Raw genomic sequence first — 20723 nt, forward strand, 5'->3', positions numbered from 1 at the left:
ATGTGCAACATGGGGGAACCTGAGTGCTGGGGCCGGGGAATGAGGACTAAATAAGGATCCAGGATCCAATTAGTGGAGCCGCAGCACCATCCCCATGGCAGCACACCTCATTACCGCATGCTTGGAAGACCCGGTCCAACCCCAGCTCAGGGAGGCAGATTGGGTACTTCCTCCTGTCTCCTGGCCAGTCGACTGGAAAAAAAACCTTTCTTGCTGCAAAGCCCAGTGCTTTGGTGTTCGGCTTTCCACTGTGCACCGGCAAACGGACCTGGTTCGATTTGGTGACAAGCCGGAGAGCATGCAGCCTGCAGCTCAGCTCCTCCTACGACAACCTCGTGCTGTGCGGCGGCTCTCAGGACTTACCTGCACTCCCGCCTCACCCCGCGCGAGCCCTCACTGAAAGCTGAGCCCTCACGTGACTGAGATCTGAGCCAGGTGCTTGCCCTGGATGTGCCCCATGAGGTCCTTCTGATCCTGGGCCAGTCCCCTGTGACCGAGACCCTGTCCTGCTGCTGACAGAGCTCCCAGCCCCGCCAAGGGGGCCTCCTGTGGGGCTGCCCCTGCTTACCTAAGCAGCTGGATGAATCTAGATCAATCACATCTTGTAACGACTGCAGTGTCACCTTACATTTAAATGGTGCACGTTGTTATTCCGCACTGTAAAAAGCAGGCATAGAATTCAGTTGTTGACTTTGATGAGCTAGTCCACTCCAACCGGAATGTACACAAACATGAGTGTACTCACCACTGCTCTAGGATGTCATATCATCCCCACAAAACACTGTGAGATGAGCGTTATGATCCCTGTTTTCTAGGTCAAGAGCCCCCTCTTATTTGCTATAGTAAAGTTCAATGTACTTAATAAATGGCGACTTTGGGGCTCTGTTTCCTTCTGACTCTTTGATAACACCCTGGGTCAGCAGTGCGTTATCATCAGCTACCTTCTCCTTTTCTTGCACCATCAACCATCTAAAGGACATCTCCCCCTTCTGAGGAGCTCTCCTCTCCCCCAGAGAGTTACACAGGAGAACAAACTATGGAACAAGCCACAAGGAAACGGAAGCTTGAGGAGGTGAAGTCCAAGGTCAAAATCATAGTGAGTGGCAGAGAAAATGCCAGGGTCATGGAGCCGATGCTTTGGGACTGGTGATTTGTTTCACGAATGAATTCTTTCTTTTCCACAAAAGGTGGGTGTGATTAAACACTGAGGTCTTCTCCATTTGATATTTAAATTTACATGTAGAAGATTTTCCCCACAGCCTTTCAGAAACCTGCACTATGGACAGTGAAGGGAACTTGTGTCCACAAAACGGGCGTCCCTGGAAGCCTGGAGAGAGGATAGGCTGCTGGATGTGCCTCAGGACACACAGGCACCACCCGGCGAGGGGCGGGTGACATGAATTCGAGTTTCCAGCCCTTCTCAGTGATCCTTAGAAAAACCAGACGACATGCCTCAAAGCAAGGAAAAATAAAACAAGCAAGCAGTGTCTCAGCCCCTGGGCCCACACATAACCGCCAAACACTTTTCTGTAAAATAGAACTTGAATACGTTAAAAGTGTCTGGAAAACACTCCGTGGGGAGCCTCCGAAGGATCCAAAGTGCATGGTGCTTGCTGGCCGGGGTTGTGCTCGCCCCAGAAAGGCAGAGCTTAGGGTGAGCCCTTTGCACGCGTATTTTATACCTCCAGGGGTCGTGGTGGCCTTGGGGGACCCGGCAGGTCCTCTTCTTTTTAAGACTGAAGTGAAATTCACACAACACAAAATTAACCCTTTTAGAGTGAGCAACTCGATGGCATTTATCACACTTGCAATGGGCAGCCGCCACCTCTGGCTTCAGGACATCTTCACCCCGAAAGGAAACCCGGTACCCATGAGCAGCCGTTCCCGTTCCCCTCTCCCCGCCCGAGGCAGCAGCTAACCCGGCTCCCGTCGCTGTGGAATGATCGGTTCTGGGTATTACACGTAAAAGGAATTGTCCGCTCTGTGGTCCGCTGTGTCTGGCGACCCCACTGAGCACTGGGTCTCTAGGTTCACCCGTGCGGTTCCCGACGTCAGTGCCGCGTCCCTTGCTGTCACTGAAACAAATGAAGGTCCCATTATCCCTTCAGCCGTCAAGGAGAGGTCTGGGCTGCTTCTGCCTCTCGGCTGCTGCGCATGTGGTTTCTGTGCACATGTGTGTTCACGTACTTCTGTGAGCCCCCGTTTTCAATTCTTTTGAGTATAGGCCTAGAGGTGGGACTGTTGGGCCCTACAGAGAGTCTGTGTCAACTTTTTGAGGAGCTGCCCAATGGTTTTCCACAGCAGCGGCAGGTTCGTTCCCACCCACGGGGCACGAGGGCCCCAGTTTCTGCACAGCCCCCGGGTCGGTGTGGCCCTGCATGGCCACGGGCTCCAGCGAACACTGCGGGAGATGCAGCCGGAGACGTTGGCCTCAGGGAGGCCCTCACGTGGGGTTCCGCCTAGGGTCAGGAGGCCTCTGCTCCTGCCCTCCGTGTGAGCTGCTTCGTGGCCAAGGGAGAGTCCGGCCAGCTGGTCCTCGGACTCAGGACGTGGTCCCAGGCCACTCCGCTGAGCCCAGAACAGAGCATACTTGTGACTTTACCCGCAGGGGCGCTCCTGGAAGTCTGACCAGGGTCGTCGCCAGGGAGCATCAGGCTCCATGCTCACCTGCCAGGACAGCGGGGCGGTCCGGCGGTGCGGCCCTGCGGTGCAGTCCAGCAGTGAGGTCCTGCGGGGCAGTCCATCGGTGTGGTGGGACCTGAAGAGTGATCACGTTGGACATCGCTGGCATCTCGCCAGGCACCAATTTATGACCACCGAGGCTGGGCTTCATCGGCGGGTTCTTCACAAATGGCGGAAGGCACGTGGCGCGATCTCTAGGAAGTCAGCTCCCCTCCCCTCATCAAGGCCTGGCTAGCAGCAAAGGGATGGCAGGAGCCCCTCAGCCCCACCCACACACCCCACAGCCTCCATGACAATGAGGGTGTCTGTGAGCTCATCCCCCCGCCGGCATCTGTGGGCTCCACTCCACCTGGATGCCACGCTGGCTGCAGGTGGACGGGTATTGTCTGCTCCTAAACTCCTTTCCCCAGACAGAAGTGACCCTGTGTGACCTTCAGCTGCAGAGCAGCCCCCCCCCCCCGACACATCTGAGTTGACCCTGGACCCCCCGTGGGCAGGGCCCAATTCAGCCTTGATGCCCAAAGCAACACCACCAGTGCAGTGCCCCCGCAGCCGGGCACCCCCCTCATCTTCCTTGGTTCCTGATCCCTTTTGGCCGGCCTGTGCCACCCACCTGGCTTCTGACCCACATGCCTCTTCTTCCTTGGGTTAGATGGAGCTCTCTAGACCCCATGGCAGGGGTCCTGCTCCACTTGGATGGGCCTCCAGAACCCAGACTATGGCCTTCCTCAAACAGCCTGCATGTGCCCATCACCCACAGTTCAGGGACCAGTGCCCCATGAGCCCCTGGACAAAAGCAGCTGTGGGCAGCTGTGGGCAGCTGTGCCTGGGGGTCCCTGGCTGGGCCCTGCACGCTCCCTCAGCCCAAGGCTCCCTCAGCCCAGGGCCCCAGACTGGAGGAGGAGGGGACCTGCTGGTTGAGGATAGGGCATCAGGCCGGCCTCCCTTGCAGGGTGAGGAGGGGCATTGGGTTGGCCTCCCCTGCAGCAGCCCACCCACCCTCAGTGGGGCTCCTTCTGGCTCACTCTTCATCCCTGCAAAATCCATGTAAACCATTACAAATACAGAGATACTTTCACGTATTCCCCTAGGAACTCTCCCCTCGTCCTTGTCAGGCCTAGGGGGCCGCCCCACACACAGGGCCCTCCCAGGGATCGACCTCCCTCCGAGACAGCCGGCCGGGCACCTGCCTGCAGTAGCTCGTAGCTTATCCTTTCACCTCTGCGTGGAACCGGAGAGTTCACATCGCCCAGAAGGAGCCCTGCACACCCCGGCCAGGGAAACCCCCACTTGGCCGTGAGCTGTCTCTCCAGATGTGGCTCTTATTTTTACAAGATTTAATTTCTATTGGTTTTGCTGCTTTTTAATGAGAGAATTTTTTTATCTCTTTTTCTCACTCCCAACCAAAATAATATCTTAGCCAAACTGAAATGTTTCTGTACTTCAGAAGAAAAAATAAATAAAGCTACCCTTTTATACCATCTGATTTTTCAGAATTTTAATTAACACAGAAAATTCTGTGTGTAAAACATGGAGTTTATTTTGAAAATGACCATATTTTCTGCTTGTTTAGAGCACCAGCATTTTCTGTTGATGAGCAGTACTATGCTACATTAGCCCTGTGGATTCTATTTATAAGAATGTGTTATTCCATTTATATGCATAAATTATTTATGTATCTAGAAATATAACAGATTCAAATAAGAATTAGTTTCCAGTTCAATCAAAAATTGTTTCTTTTTTTCTTAAAATGGTTTTATTGTTTTTTTCACACATAGTCACATGTGAAGGAAAGTGATGACTGTAACAGCTAAAAGATCTGAAAACTGTATTAATCTCCTTCTTGGTGAGATCATGTGCTGTGAAGCAGAAACTGAATTTTAGGGACTGGGAAATACTGGAAAATCTTGCTCTTTTTCTAGTTATCTGAGCACTTTGCAAACAAATCCAATACCAAACGCTCAGGGAAAACTTCCAAGCCTGAAAGCTGGGTTCCTGCTTTCAGGTCTGATTTCCTGAGACCACCCTGTCCGTGGTGATGTGGTGTGGTGATGACTGAGGCACGGGACTGTCACCCCACCATGGCATTGGGTGTGCTGTTGGGCGTGGGGTGGGGACACTTTGGATGCCCTGGTTGTCTTTGGTTCCACCGCATCTGGATTGCAGGCCTGGGGGAGGAACCCAACGGACACCACAACTCCTTCTTTCATCTCCACCTTGGAGGCGGGACAGGTGCGATGAGACACCTGAGTTTTCCACAGCTGGGATGGGCAACCTGCCCTCTAGGTGGGAGCAGGAATGGATCCGAGGCTAATGTAACCAGAGCTCTCCAGAGAAAGCCGGAAATTCAGCAAGAGCTGATGTTGCACTCTATTTTTTGTTGGTTGGTTGGTGTTTTTGAGACAGAGTCTCACCCTGTCGCCCAGGCTGGAGTGCAGTGTTGCAATCTTGGCTCACTGTGATCTCTGCCTCCCAGGTTCAAGCGTTTCTCCCGCCTTAGACTCCTGAGCAGCTGAGTCTGCAGGTGCACGCCACCATGCCTGGCTAATGTTTTTTGTATTTTTAGTACAGACTGGGTTTCACCATGTAGGCCAGGCTGGTGTTGAACTCCTGACCTCAAGTCATCTGCCCACCTCAGCCTTCCAAAGTGCTAGAAGTACAGGCGTGAGTCACCGCACCCAGCCCAGATGACACTGCAATCTTGGGTCTGGAATCCGCTGGGTTGACTAGCAATGCAGAAAGGATGTCTGTGGTACAATTTTGAGGAGAAACCTGTCTTTGCTCCTAAGACTTTCAACTAATTGGATGGGGCCCACCACACCAATGGTGGGAAGGGAGGTGGTAATCTCTTTACTCAGAGTCTACTAACTTGAATGTTAATCATATCTAAAAATTATAACACCAAACTCAACAGCTGAGCACCAGGGCCTCACCAAGTTGATACATAAAATTCACCATCAGAAGGGCCCTGGCAAAAGGGAGATGTGGCCCACATCTGGAGCTCCAGCAGCCATTTTGCAACTATGAGGAACAAAGGATGACAGGAAGACCAAGAGATAGACAGCGTGTTCTTTAACTCACGGAGCACCAGACCCAGTCCCGGCAATGGCCCAACTCCCACCCTGTAGGAGGTGCGAGGGGGGACAGACCCCTAGGAGTTCAAATCCTTCTACTGGGTTGGTCTCTGGGAGTCTGTCACACCACTGAACTCAGCAGAAACATCTTTGAAAACATAACCTCCCTAACTGTTGAGAGATGGCGGGAGAAGCAGGCTAGGACAAGACCCATGAGATATGCAGCCAGCAGCGGGCCGTGCTGAACAGAGGCCAGCCATCCCCACCACCTGGCCAGAGGGGTGTGCAGCTCCGGCCTGGGCTGCTGCAACAGCCCCCTCCTCCTCCACCGTGGGATCAGTGGCGCCAAAGAGAATATTTCCACCTGACACCTCGCCCCACGAAGCAAGGTTCACGTGAGGGGAGCTGAGAGGTGCCCATGCTGTGGCCCCACCCCATGTGGTTCTGTAGCTTTGCATACCTTCCTCCCTACTGGAGACAGCTGCAGACTAAGGCGGCCACCCAGGAGGAATGCGGAGAGCTTGACGTCCAGCTCATGCCTGATGCATTCTTTCATAAATCACTGAGGCACCACATTGCTGCCACTCATTGGCACTGGTCAGATGCTGAGACCATGCACGTTGAGCCCCTACCTCAGGAACCCAGCACCTGTGGGGGAAGAAAGACAGGTGGGTGTATCACCCCAAATACCTGCAGAGAATCCAGACATGCCAGGAGAAGGAGGAGGGGCTCCTGGGGACGCTTCTTTGGAGGGTTAAAGAGCATCTGTGCCAACCAGCCAGCACAGGGCAGGGGCCAGAGCCAGCAAGTGGCCGACAGTCCTCGCTATGCTTGTTATTCTGGGACCAAGTTGGAATTTGTAATGAATGAGGTTTTGGCAATGATGTTGGAGAAGCAGAACCCAAGGGGAGGATGGTCGGGTTTGTGGTGTTGGAGGCGGGGATGTGAGGAGTCGGGGACGACCCCAGGACTCCAGCTCAGGTGACCGGGTGAAGAGAGCGAGGGGCACCGGGGCCGTGGGGTTGTTTGCTCCCCGTTCGTTTTTAGTAATACAGAGCAGTACAGCAATGCAAATAGAAATCATAAAAGTCAAATATAAAACAAGTGGGGCTCCAATTCAGTGTTACCAATGGCTGCATCTCGAGAGAAAAGCAACCGACTGTCCTGCTGCGGCTCCTCCTCCGAGGCAGCCCGTGTCTCGTGGAGTCCCAGGCAGGAGCACGGCCTTTCCCGGGACTCATCGCTTGTCTTTGCAACCAACCTTCTTTCACCACAAAGCTTGCTCGTGGGCCGTCTATGATTTTACAGTCAAAGGGCCACCCGGCTAAAACGGCAGCATGTGCCGACTCCCACGGGCCTCGTGTTTGTGGTCAGGGTTCCACTTCGCTTTACAGCCGCTCGTCTCCAGCCCCATCCTCAGCCTGGGCTCCTGCCTTGGTGTCCTCAGCCTTGGTGGTGCCAAAGGACGAGCTTTGTCCTCCTGGGGCTCCATGGAGGAGGACATCGCAAGAGAAAACAATAGGGCGGGCAGACATGGATGGAGCCTCTCTGTCCCGATCCCTCCTCTCACAGACGGCGGGTGTGGACACGGAGCCTCTCTGCCCAGATTCCTCCTCTCACAGACGGCGGGTGTGGACACGGAGCCTCTCTGCCCGGATTCCTCCTCTCACAGACGGCGGGTGTGGACACGGAGCCTCTCTGCCCGGATTCCTCCTCTCACAGACGGCGGGTGTGGACACGGAGCCTCTCTGCCCGGATTCCTCCTCTCACAGACGGCGGGTGTGGACACGGAGCCTCTCTGCCCGGATTCCTCCTCTCACAGACGGCGGGTGTGGACACGGAGCCTCTCTGCCCGGATTCCTCCTCTCACAGACGGCGGGTGTGGACACGGAGCCTCTCTGCCCGGATTCCTCCTCTCACAGACGGCGGGTGTGGACACGGAGCCTCTCTGCCCGGATTCCTCCTCTCACAGACGGCGGGTGTGGACATGGAGCCTCTCTGCCCCATTCCTCCTCTCACAGACGGCGGGTGTGGACATGGAGCCTCTCTGCCCCATTCCTCCTCTCACAGACGGCGGCTTCGCTCACTCTACTGTCAGGGAAGAAGAGGCCACAACGCGGCTGCCTCCCCACTGTCTTCTATCAAGACCCAGCGCGCTCAGGGTTTTCTCGCCTTCCAGCAGCGTTCAACTTTTCCCTACTAGGTTTCATTTCAAACCAACATATGCTCTTTCTGCGGCAGAAAGGGAGTATTGTTTGTTCTAAAGCAACAGCACACAGCTGTAACAGAAACACAAATAATTGGCTGTATGACATTCTTCATAAAAAAGACATGTTGATTGTGTTGTAATGGCAAATTTATAGCATATTTTTCTACTAAGTGAGAACAAATGCAATTTGGAGTGTAGTACCGTTCAGTAAACCAAGACTGCCCTCTATGGACACGCGGGGCCTTGCGGCTGACCCGTTCTCCAGCTCCCCATCCTCCGGCTGGACAGGAGGCTGCATGTGAACCCGAAGAAATAAGAAATAAAGGTCGGGCCGGGCGCGGTGGCTCAAGCCTGTAATACCAGCACTTTGGGAGGCCGAGACGGGCGGATCATGAGGTCAGGAGATCGAGACCATCCTGGTTAACACGGTGAAACCCCGTCTCTACTAAAAAATACAAAAAACTAGCCGGGCGAGGTGGCGGGCGCCTGTAGTCCCAGATACTCGGGAGGCTGAGGCAGGAGAATGGCGTGAACCCGGGATGTGGAGCTTGCAGTGAGCTGAGATCCAGCCACTGCACTCCAGCCTGGGCGGCAGAGCGAGACTCCGTCTCAAAAAAAAAAAAAAAAAAAAAAAAAAAAAAGAAATAAAGGTCGTTTCCTGAATGACAACAGCCTCCAGCAGAGAGGGCCGTGTTCTGCTGTCTCTCAGGCCACCCAGCAGCGCTCGGGGGTGTGGTCTCCGTCCATTTCCACTGGAGCAGGACGCAGAGAGTTAGGCCCTCATTTCACAACCCTCAGTGGCTTGTAACTCTCAGACTGCAGTGGAGATTCTCAGGCCAACAGGACTCCAGGTTCAGACTCTCAAACGGTAATAGGATTTGGGGAATGCCTGGAGACCCCAGGGAGAAAGAGCCTTTTCTCCAAACACATGACATACAAGGCCACCACATGCTGTGCAGAGCTGGTCCCAGCCACCCTCTGTGTCCAGAGAGGTATCTACAGTCAGAGAGAAAGGATGAGGAAACGGGAGGACGGCAGGCAGCTCTTCTGAGGGGTCGATCTGGGAGTCCAGAACAAGATATCCAGGTCAATTTCATACAACAAAAAGCACCCGAGAAACGGCTGCTGCCTGCCTGGCTGCAAACTCAATTTTAAACCCAGGGACAGGAAAAAAAGGCTATGAGCTGCCAGGTCTGGAGACACCGGTGCCACTGCTGCTCGCTCTCTGAATCTTGGGGGAGGTTTTGCTGCAAGAAGAAACCCCAAACCCAGCAGCGGGTGCTTCCTGAGGGTCTGTGTGGGGTCCTCAGTGTGGTTTCCAGGGAGAGGAGGGAGACAGCCACACCTGGGACTGAAAATCTCTGGCTTCAAGTCTATATTTGAGCCTTAAACTGTCCTCATCTTTTGGGCACAGTCACTGGCTGGCTTTGCCGACCTTGCCAGGCCAGGGTGTGACCCTGGTTTGTGACCACTCACATTTCCTTGTCCTGGGCCCAGCCAAATTCCCATCAGAGCCCGTCTCCCTGATAGGGAACCGGTCAGTTGGAATCTGTACCACTCCATGCCCACACACCGCACGTGCTGACTGTCAGGAGTGGGGGGCAGTCACGAAAGCTTGGGTAGAGCTGACGGTCGGCTGCACACGCCGCCTGCCATGCGGAGATGGTCAGTGTGGTGAACGGATAAGGAAACCAGGCACTGCTTTTAGACACCCTCTACAGGGAGAAGGTTGCTCGGAAAATACGCGTGAGGCCAGTCCTCTTCTCTCCTTAGTTTACAGCCCTCTACAGGGACAGACCTCTGTGCAGGAGCCACTATCACCAGCAGGGCCAGCCCTGCCTGTGTCCAGCCTCTGACAGTGATCCCTGGGCTGCAGCAGCACCCCTGCCCCTGCTTCTGCCTCCTCCACTGTGCGCAGTGGCCCCGGCTCCCCTCGCCTGCTGTGCCGAACCCTGGCCATGAATAGAGAAAGCTCCACCAACGTTGCTGCGTCCGTATGATGGCGGGTCAGGCAGCCATTTAACAGGACAAAACAACTGTGCATGCCGCTGTGGGAGGCACGTTGAGACGGTAAACACGTGAGCTACAGAACAGTCAGATCCCATTCATACTTAAAAATAGATTTTCACATGCACAAGCACATATACAGAGAGGTTCACACAGGGGCCGGGCACAGGGGCTCATGCCTGTCATCCCAGTACTGTGGGAGGCTGAGACAGGCGGATCACCTGAGGTCAGGAGTTTGAGACCAGCCTGGCCAACATGGTAAAGCCCTGTCTCTACTAAAAATACAAAAATTAGCCGAAATCACTTGAACCCAGGAGGCGGAGGCTGCAGTGAGCCAAGATTGTGCCACTGCATTCCAGCCTGGGCAACAGAGCGAGACTCGAACAAAAAAAAAAAAAAGTGCACACAGTACAGTTATTGGAGGCCACTTCTGGGGAACCTGGTATTTGCTGGAGGGTGTGAGGATTGGCTCTCACTTTTACCTGGTAAACTTCTAGATCACTTAAATGTTACGCTGAGAAAAAATAAAATTGTTAATTTTTTAAAATATCTAACACACTTCATTTCTTACTCTGATCGGACTGGAAATTCTGGGTTCTGACACTAAAAGCCATCCCATTGCCTCTGGAATCCAAGACGACTGTGAGAACACGAGTGACCACAGCTGTGGCTAGATGCCTCTCCAGGAGGGCAGGCGACGGGGGATCCTTTGAGTCCCGCCTGCATGGCCGGCGAGACAAATGGATGGCAGGTGCCGTGGGCAGGTGGGAGTCAGACAGTGGTCACATGTGGAGAGGTGTTTCTGACTCTGAGGGTCACGGGGTGTGCAGGAGGCTTTGGGGGTTGGGAGTGACTGCCTCCGAGGGCTGGTGCAGAAGGAGCCAGCAGGGGAGTCTGACGGGGGAGCTTCAGACGTGGAAGGTGGACCTTGTTGAAATGCACGTGCCAATTTGGTGGGTTCCAGGTGAAGAGACGTGGCCTCCCAGGGACCACACCATGAGCAGCAGGCAACCTGACATTGCCTGGGGCTCGAGCAGATAACCTGGGAGGAGACCACCGGGCCCTCGGTTATCAAGTCTGTAGATGGGGCAAGCAGGTGACTGGGGCTGCCGCATGAACTTCGTGTGATCCTGCCCTTGCCAGGCCTGTCAGACCAGCCTCAAGCGCAAAGGGCTGTGGATGCCCCCAAAGATTCTGTGACGTGCAAAACCAGAGTCCACCCTGCCTGGGAGAGCCAGGACGGCATCTGGGAACTCAGGACATGCCCCAGAGGCACTGCTGGAGCCTGAGCCGAGACAGCAACACAAACCCCTCTCCCTGCTCCAGGGCCTGACCAAGGCGCTCCTCACCCAGACCCCGGTCAGAGGAGCGTGGTTGAAACCCATAGGGAAAGAGCAGGTTTCCTGGTCTCAGCACAGAGTCTGTGTGACTCTAACTTAGAACACAGAAGTCACGAGGATTTCTCCTTTAGTCCTCGCTTGCAAACAATCAGAGAGCAAGGGGACCGATGAACAAAATCCTCCCCCGCGAGGCTGCCAGGGCCTGTCGGGAGGCCACAGCCCTTCTCCCTAAGGACTCAGGGGCCTCCAGTGGGGTGTGCCCTGCTGAGGAGCACGTTTGCAGCTTGCTGAGAATACTTACTTTTAGCGCTCCCTTTCTATTTCAATACATTTCTAACTATTACATTTACTTTTATTAATTGATTGTACTGGTTTTTCAAGTCTCATTAGTTGGGTAGTTCATATTGCTCAGGTTTTAAATCAGCCAACTATTATGGGCTGTGCAGTTCACATGGAGTTGGCCTCCACAGTCTACATTTTAGTATTTCCTGAATTTAAAAATGCATTGGATTGGATTTCTCGTCATAAATTAAACCAAATGTGATTGCCACCCCCTCCCCATCCCATTGACTTTGCCAGCTTTTCATGATGGAACTGAACATGGTAAAACATTTCACTTGCATGGGGTTTCATTTTGCTCTGCGGCCAAACTCTATGCAAGAATGGACTTTTTAAAATAATATTTTTTAAACCATTTTGTAAAGACTTAACACTGTGTTCACATTTTGGATGGAAAATGTATTTGGAAAGAAAGGAGACTCTTATGAGTTCAAAGAGTGTGGAATTTACTAGTCACATGCAACAATCACTTTTCATATTTAAATTTAATGTTAATTTTTAAACAGTTTTCAATAAGACACTGCATTTGTCAAAATAAACACCTCTCATTGGAATGGGCTGAAAGCACCAGAATGTGTGGAGAATGTGGGCTTTACCACGGGCTTGGAATAATTAAATCATATTGTATAACCCTTTTTGTAGAAAATATGGTTACTTTTCTTTGCAAAAGTTTCCAGTCCTGGGGTCCTGGAGGCTCCTCCCTGAGACTCCCGGCACCTGAGGCGTGAGTTAGAGCTGACCTGTAGCTTCTGCAGGACACAGATGTCCTGGGCAGGGCAGCAGGCCTGTTCCTAAACGATCAGAGAGCAAGTAATTTCCACCTCGCAGACCACACAGTCTCTGTCTCGGCTGCTCAGCTGTGCTCTTGTTCCAACGCAGCCTCAGATGATGAGTGAATGATGAGTGTGGACATCTCTCAAGGTGATTCTGCCTACAAATGCAGGTGGTCACTCCCCAGCCCCACAGTAGAAGGGCCCGCCCCTGCCTGCCCCTTGAGGCTTTGTCACAGGGCCTTTGTCACAGGGCCTGATGGGAGTTGCTTGGGAGACCACCCTCAGTACCCTGGAAATTAGAAAACACCTGGCTCAAGCCCCACCCGATCCCATCCACCGGCTCCCAGGCGTCCTGAGCGTTCAGTGTGTGCAGAATTCGGACCAGCAGGGTGTTTCCCAAAACCTCCACAGGGGACCTTAGCAAGAATCTAAGGTTGAGAACCTGGTTAAACGAATAGTGCGTGAGCACACACAAGCAGATACACACACAGAGGCATATACACGCATGCACATAACACATAACACACAAGCAGATACACACACAGAGGCATATACACACGAGCAGATAACACATAACACACAAGCAGACACACACACAGAGGCATATACACACGAGCAGATAACACACAAGCAGATACACACACACAGAGGCATATACACATGAGCACATAACATCTAACACATAAGCAGATACACACACAGAGAGGCATATACACACATGCACATAACATCTAACACACAAGCAGATACACACACAGAGAGGCATATACACACATGCACATAACATCTAACACACATGCAGACACACACACAGAGGCATATACACACCAGCAGATAACACCTAACACACAAGCAGATACACACACAGAGGCATATACACACATGCACATAACATCTAACACACATGCAGACACACACACAGAGGCATATACACACGAGCACATAACACATAACACACAAGCAGATACACACACAGAGGTATATACACACGAGCACATAACACATAACACACAAGCAGATACACACACAGAGGTATATACACACGAGCACATAACACATAACACACAAGCAGATACACACACAGAGAGGCATATACACATGAGCAGATAACACCTAACACACAAGCAGATACACACACAGAGGCATATACACACATGCACATAACATCTAACACACAAGCAGATACACAGAGGCATATACACACGAGCACATAACACATAACACACAAGCAGATACACACACAGAGGCATACACACACGAGCACATAACACATAACACACAAGCAGACACACACACAGAGGCATATACACACGAGCACATAACACCTAACACACAAGCAGGCACACACACAGAGGCATATACACACGATCACATAACACCTAACACACAAGCAGATACACACACAGAGGTATATACACACGAGCACATAACACGTAACACACAAGCAGATACACACACAGAGAGGCATATACACATGAGCAGATAACACCTAACACACAAGCAGATACACACACAGAGGCATATACACACATGCACATAACATCTAACACACATGCAGACACACACACAGAGGCATATACACACGAGCAGATAACAACACACAAGCAGATACACACACACAGAGGCATATACACACGAGCAGATAACACCTAACACACAGACACACACACAGAGGCATATACACACAAGCACATAACACATAACACACAAGCAGATACACACACAGAGGCATATACACACGAGCAGATAACACCTAACACACAAGCAGATACACACACAGAGGCATATACACACATGCACATAACATCTAACACACAAGCAGATACACAGAGGCATATACACACGAGCACATAACACATAACACACAAGCAGATACACACACAGAGGCATATACACACGAGCACATAACACCTAACACACAAGCAGACACACACACAGAGGCATATACACACAAGCACATAACACATAACACACAAGCAGATACACACACAGAGGCATATACACACGAGCAGATAACACCTAACACACAAGCAGATACACACACAGAGGCATATACACACATGCACATAACATCTAACACACAAGCAGATACACAGAGGCATATACACACGAGCACATAACACATAACACACAAGCAGATACACACACAGAGGCATATACACACGAGCACATAACACATAACACACAAGCAGACACACACACAGAGGCATATACACACGAGCAGATAACACCTAACACACAAGCAGACACACACACAGAGGTATATACACACATGCACATAACATCTAACACACATGCAGACACACACACAGAGGAATATACACACCAGCAGATAACACCTAACACACAAGCAGATACACACACAGAGGCATATACACACGAGCACATAACACATAACACACATGCAGACACACACACAGAGGCATATACACATGAGCACATAACACATAACACACAAGCAGACACACACACAGAGGCATATACACACAAGCACATAACACATAACACAAGCAGATACACACACAGAGGCATATACACACGAGCAGATAACACATAACACACAAGCAGATACACACACAGAGGCATATACACACAAGCACATAACACATAACACACAAGCAGACACACACACAGAGGCATATACACACATGCACATAACATCTAACACACATGCAGACACACACACAGAGGCATATACACACGTGCACATAACACATAACACACAAGCAGACACACACACAGAGGCATATACACACAAGCACATAACACATAACACACAAGCAGATACACACACAGAGGCATATACACACGAGCAGATAACACCTAACACACAAGCAGATACACACACAGAGGCATATACACACGAGCAGATAACACCTAACACACAAGCAGATACACACACAGAGGCATATACACACGAGCACATAACACATAACACACAAGCAGATACACACACAGAGGCATATACACACAAGCACATAACACCTAACACACAAGCAGATACACACACAGAGGCATATACACACATGCACATAACATCTAACACACATGCAGACACACACACAGAGGCATATACACACGAGCACATAACACATAACACACATGCAGACACACACACAGAGGCATATACACATGAGCACATAACACATAACACACAAGCAGACACACACACAGAGGCATATACACACAAGCACATAACACATAACACACAAGCAGATACACACACAGAGGCATATACACACGAGCAGATAACACCTAACACACAAGCAGATACACACACAGAGGCATATACACACGAGCACATAACACATAACACACAAGCAGATACACACACAGAGGCATATACACACGAGCACATAACACCTAACACACAAGCAGATACACACACAGAGGCATATACACACATGCACATAACATCTAACACACATGCAGACACACACACAGAGGCATATACACACGAGCAGATAACACATAACACACAAGCAGATACACACACAGAGGCATATACACACGTGCACATAACACATAACACACAAGCAGGGACATGCAGAGAGGCAAATACATGCGCATAACACACAGAGGCAAATACACATATACACATATCACCTAACACACATGCAGGGACACACAGAGGCATATACACACGTGCACGTAACACCTAACACACAAGCAGGGACCCGCACAGAGACAAATACACACGTGCACGTAACACAGAGGCAAATACACATGTGCACATAACACACAGAGGCAAATACACACACGCACATAACACCTAACACATGCAGACACACATACAGAGGCATATACACACGTGCACATAACACACAAGCAGGCACACAGAGGCAAATACACACGTGCACATAACTAACACACAAATAGGCACAAGCAGAGGCAGATACACATTTGCCACATAACAGAAATACACACACACACACGCACTAAACACACACACACACACCACTTACTGTAGTTTACCAGGTCCAATCCATGATAGTCTGAATTACAGAAAAGGGTTTTAAAATTCACCCCTTTAATATTCAGACTGGGTCATTTGACATTCAATTTGATCTCCAAGGGTCTGAAGTCCACACAGCTCTCCAGGCCCCAGGAGAGCGGATCTGTGGAGTCCCTTAGGCTGTGTCTGCCAGACACCAGCATCCTGGGACGACCCTCCGTACCTCACGCTGGGACTAGAAAAATGGAAAAGCTGGGAACACTCTTAGGAAATGTCTGGTCACCACAGCCACACCACCAGAAAACAAGCACCTTGAAATCCTGGCAGGTGGGGATTTCACAGCAGCAGCAACTCAGAAAGGGGGCAGGGAAACAGCCTCAGAAGGAAACAGCCTTCCATTCCCCACCATGCTGAGCGGGCGCCTGGCCACAGTGGGGTCAGGAGCTGCGTCCCCACCGTCCTCGCGGGTTCCGGGGTCAGGAGCTGCGTCCCCACCGTCCTCGCGGGTTCCGGGGTCAGGAGCTGCGTCCCCACCGTCCTCGCGGGTTCCGGGGTCAGGAGCTGCGTCCCCACCGTCCTCGCGGGTTCCGGGATCAGGGGCTGCGTCCCCACCGTCCTCGCGGGTTCTGGGATCAGGGGTTGCGTCCCCACCGTCCTCTCAGGTTCTGGGGTCAGAAACTGCGTCCCCACCGTCCTCTCAGGTTCCAGAGGCGGCACCATGGCTCTTAGCTCCAGAACCCAGAATCCCCAGCCTGGCCAAATTAAGGAATGATGCTTATTAAAGATTTTAAAAATGTATTAGTGTTTCTTTTTTTTTTTTTACAGCATAGCATTTAAATGATATAGAAGTTTCTCAAGTAACAAGTGAGAACCAATCCTCACACCCTCCAGCACCTCAGCAGGTTCCAGAAGTGAGTGCCAGCAGCAGTCTGTGTGCACTGCTGTGTGTACACGTGTGTGTGGAAATGTAGTTTAAATATACCTAAATACAAAATAGAAACATTTATATATGATATAAATATGCTATTGTTCAAAAGCAGCCTCAGCCTTTTATATATAAAAATATTTTAAATATATTGGCCAGGTGTGGTGGCTCACGCCTGTCATCCCAGCACCTCGGAAGGCTGAGGCAGGCACATTGCTTGAGGTCCGGAGTTCGAGGCCAGCCTGGCCAACATGGCAAAACCACATTTCTACTAAAAATGCAAAAATTAGCCGGGTGTGGTGGTGGGCGCCTATAATCCCAGCTACTTGGGAGGCTGAGGCAGGAGAATGGCTTGAACCAGGGTGGTGGAGGTTGCAGTGAGCCAAGATCACACCACTGCACTCCAGCCTGGGTGACAGAATGAGACCTTGTCTCAAAAAACATATGTATGTATATATACACATACATATATATATAATTGAACATATTTGGATATATTTATTAAATTTATTAATATTATTTGTAAAAATTATATTTTAGATGGGACCTGACTTCTCTGTGGCTCACTGGCTGTCGTGAGGATCCCGCCCCAGCAGTGTGCGCAGTTCTACCTTGTTCTTCTAAACGGCTGCCTGGCCCTCCATCGTACAAACCCAGCAAACCTGATGTAACTTTCCCTATTCATGGCCATGTGTGCTACTTTTTCCTCTCACATAAAGTTTCAAAGAGCATCCTTGTATACGTCTCATTTTTGGTCCATTTGCGAGTATATTTCTAAGAAAGTTACCTAGAAATCAAACAGGAAAAGGTGAGACTGATTTAGTTTCAATGGATACTGAAATTGCCCCTGGACAGGCTCCCTGTTCTTCCTGGGATCCAGTGTCACAATGAGGAGGGTCTGATGAATGCTTGGTTTTCTTCCTTTCTAGCTAAGCTGTCTGTTCTCTCTGGAAGATGGCAACGCTTTCTGTTGTCTGGTGTTCTCAGTCTCAGGTAACATAGAGACTCAGAACTTACTGGTCTGGGTCCGTTCTGATTGTGTCATTTAACCCCTTTACCCCTGTTGAATCAAAGCTAGTGCTTTGTATCGTGTCAGCTCCGAGATCTTTTATTAATTCTCCGTTATTCTTCCTAGAATTTTCTGTTTTCTTTCCTGGAAATCCTAGAGAAACGCTGGATACCCTGGATTGCGTGTAAGTATCATCTCCTCTGAATTTTCTTGATTGTGGTAAAACACACACAGTGAACATCAATGCCTGTTTACTTACCTCTCTGCGTTCTGAGAGATTTCTTTGATCATAACTTCCAGTTCATTAATCTGGACTTCAACCATGTTCATGCTGCTGACTTGACTTGTTCTTACGTATGTTGCTGGAGGAGATGTTTAGATTTTTCATTTCTGATCGCTTTTTATTCTTTGTTTTCGGTGAGGCCCGTTTGTTTAATTTTATGAATGCATTAGACTCTCGGATATCACTTCTAATACGAATTAAAATTTTGCGATAACGGGCTGGGCATGGTGGCTCACTCCTGTAATCCTAGCACTTTGGGAGGCAAAGGCAGGTGGATAATGAGGTCAGGAGATCAAGACCAACCTGGCCAACATGGTGAAATCCCGTCTCTACTAAAAATACAAAAAAAATTAGCTGGGCATGGTGGCACATGCCTGTAGTCCCTGCTACTCAGGAGGCTGAGGCAGGAGAATTGCTTGAACCCAGGAGGCAGAGCTTGCAGTGAGCTGAGATAACACCACTGTACTCCAGCCAGGTGACAGAGCGAGACTCCAACTAAAAAAAAAAAAAAAAAAGATTGCGATAATGTTTCTGGGTCTCGAAATCACTTCTGTTTCGCAGAGTCATCTGCTCTGCTTGCCTTCGGGGTTCAAGCAATTCTCCTGCCTCAGCCTCCCGAATAGCTGGGATTACAGGCACACACCACCACACCTGGCTAATTTTTTGTATTTTAATAGAGATGGGGTTTTGTCATGTTGCCCTGGCTGGTTGTGATCTCCTGAGCTCAGGCAATCTGCCTGCCTCTGTCACCCAAAGTGCTGGGATTACAGGCGTGAGCCACTGTGTCCGGCCAGGATTTATTATTTTTAACGTATATTTTCTCACATTTGGAGAAATGTTGAGTGGAAAGGAACCGTATGCACTTACTCGGTCTTCCAGTTTGATTTGGATCAAGCAGGAAAAGGAGCTAATTAAGTTGGGAGTTCAAAGCTCTGAGGAAGTGACTTGGGATCTAAGACCCAAGGCATGAAATGCAAATTAAACATTGTAGAGGAAGGCGACAGGCTGGCTGAGCACTGAGGCGTCTTCCGGCTGAAGGAAAACAAATGTAGATCTCTACTTTAGAAAGAAAAAAGATGTAACAGCACAAAAGCTTAAGTATGCTACAAATAGAACAACAAAATATTAGAAAGAAGTTTTGAAACACTATTTTTGTAATCTGGAAGCTGGGAGATCTTCCCTTAACCAGAACAGAAAACCCAAAACCTTAAAGAAAAGTTAAATATATTTTACAATGTCAAATTAGGTATTTTTATATGGCAAGTACAAATTATAGCGATATAACAAATGATAGACTGAGAAAAATGTTTGCAGTTTGTATGATAAAGGGTTACTATACTTCAAAGACCAAATTATCTTACTTTATGTTGAGAAAAAGTCAGGCAATGCAATGGGAAAAATAGCAAAGCACAGGAATGAGCCACGTGCCAAAGATGATCTACGAACAACTAATAAGAATTTAAAACGAGGCACAGTGCGGGGTTAGGGAAATGCAAACTCTGGCAACAGCAGAGCCTGCTTCTCTGCTTCGGAACAGCAAACGTCAGAACTCCGCACCTCTGGAGCTGCTGAGGGTTGGGGAATTAGCTCACGCTTCTGGCAAAAGTGCACATTGAAATGACCTTTTGAGACTCTTATCTGGCCACATCCGCTCAATTAAAAGTGAACTGATTTATCCAGCCATCACTCAGGGGGGCAGGGACCGGGGGCCAGGGGAAAAGTATCACGCAGGAATCTTAGCATTTGTGCATAACCATAGGGATTTAGGGGTGTTTACTGCAGCCTTTTTATGAGGACAAAACCTTGCAGCCCTGCCGGTTGCCTGCCTTTAGCAGACAGACGTTGAGTGGAACATGGCGCCTGTCCTCAGCCAGCCTCAGGAGGAAGGGGCTTTCCTTTACGTGAAGCCATGGTCAACCTCAGGGTCCCTGGTCCCCATACTGTTGATGTGCAAACAGGCACTTTCCCTAGGCAGCTGTCCGCCAAAAGAGTGGGCTCCGCAGCAGCTGGAGATGTGAAGTAGCAGAGAAGGCAGTGTTCTAAGAGACCAGTGGTGGGACGCATCCTGGTTTTGCTTAAAAATAATGAGACAAATAATAATAAATAAATTTAAAAAATAAAAATAAA

General features: G+C 50.1%; 2 long non-coding RNA genes across 2 annotated transcripts; one reads left to right on the forward strand and one right to left on the reverse strand.

Moving 5' to 3' along the window:
• Positions 1-12117: 12117 nt before the first annotated feature.
• LOC139363934 (uncharacterized) lies at positions 12118-16828 on the reverse strand. Its single transcript, XR_011625179.1, has 2 exons — positions 16691-16828; positions 12118-12582 (listed from the first exon to the last, which is right to left on the reverse strand). It is a non-coding gene; the product is annotated as an uncharacterized lncRNA (long non-coding RNA).
• Positions 16829-16836: 8 nt separating this feature from the next.
• Positions 16837-18940, forward strand: LOC139363933 (uncharacterized). Its single transcript, XR_011625178.1, has 3 exons — positions 16837-16932; positions 17205-17290; positions 17845-18940. It is a non-coding gene; the product is annotated as an uncharacterized lncRNA (long non-coding RNA).
• Positions 18941-20723: the final 1783 nt, after the last annotated feature.

Source organism: Macaca nemestrina, chromosome 6 (genome assembly GCF_043159975.1).
Source record: "Macaca nemestrina isolate mMacNem1 chromosome 6, mMacNem.hap1, whole genome shotgun sequence".
NCBI lineage: Eukaryota > Metazoa > Chordata > Mammalia > Primates > Cercopithecidae > Macaca > Macaca nemestrina.